Raw genomic sequence first — 1294 nt, forward strand, 5'->3', positions numbered from 1 at the left:
CCACACTGCCTACAGTAAATGAGTCTTCAGCATTTTATCACTGAAACCTCTGAGATTTCTTTCTTCCAGCTAAAACCTTCCACAGTGCATAGCTGCACACAGACTTCTCCAGAATTTGCTTGCTAATTAACTACAATAATATATATCAGTCTTGCTTCTGTTTGCTCTTTCACCCAGATTATGTTTTCTCCCCAGCACAAAGGACCTTGTTTCATGGCTGCAGTGCCAGTGGAGCTGTTGCTGTGCAAAGCAAACGGCATGGGCTAGAAGCTGCACCACATTATCCATGAGGGAAACCCTTGTGCCATCAGGTATCTTGGAGACCACCACCTGCACAGGCCAGGTGTCACCCAGGGCACCCAACAATGCCCTGCCAGGTCTGATCCTTGGGCAGGAAAGCATCTCCCCTGCAAACAGCTCTCCAGCCTGTGATGCATGCTGAGCCTGCCTCAGCCAAGGAGCTCTGAATTTTCCTGAATGAGGTGACTGCCTTGTGCCATTCAGCTACCTCAGCAAACTCCTCAGAGCTGTCTTTAGACCATAAAACTCTACTTACTGCTTGTACAACATATCAGGGCAAGTGCCTCCAGAGCTAACTCAGTGCAGAACTGTGGCATGATCTGTAGTAACCTACTCCGCAGCTCTGTTGTTTGGGTTTTTTTAATGTTGATTCATTTTCACTAATGTGAGTAATGTTAGTTGATGGGTGGTGCTGTGTGATGAGGGAACAGTGTCAAAGTCTAAGGCTTTGCTATGTACTGAAAGATATGCACAAGCAAGCACAGGGTTTTGCAACAAAAGGAACTGTTTATGATTTTACAGCTTATGATTCATACGTAAAATGAGCAGCAAGAATAATGGTTGCAGTTGCAATAACTTAAATTGAAAATTATCCTGAAAGTTGATTAAATTCTGAAAATTATTAAAGGGTATCTTCTGATTTTTTTTGTTCTTGTAAAGTGTGCTATTAATAATAAAATTTAATAATCATGTTTACCACATAAGGCTAGAAGGCAATCAAGTACACAGCTTCCATCATGTTTCCAGGTGATAACAGTAGTCCACCTGTGCCTTGACTGTCTAACTTGTTTTTCTTCACTTACCTAGACACAGACAAAAAAATATCCAACCTAGCTGTCTATCCCATGCCACAAGGCTTGAACAAGCAACAACAAAAGACAGCATGCCCATAAACAAGATCAATTATTTCTCCACTGATCAATGTATCACTACAAAACTAAGAACCAAATATACGTACAGACACCTGTTTCTTGTTGAATTATTTTGAATTCGG

Source organism: Lichenostomus cassidix, chromosome Z, assembly GCF_008360975.1.
Source record: "Lichenostomus cassidix isolate B80296 chromosome Z, HeHo_3.0, whole genome shotgun sequence".
In the NCBI taxonomy this organism is placed as follows: domain Eukaryota; kingdom Metazoa; phylum Chordata; class Aves; order Passeriformes; family Meliphagidae; genus Lichenostomus; species Lichenostomus cassidix.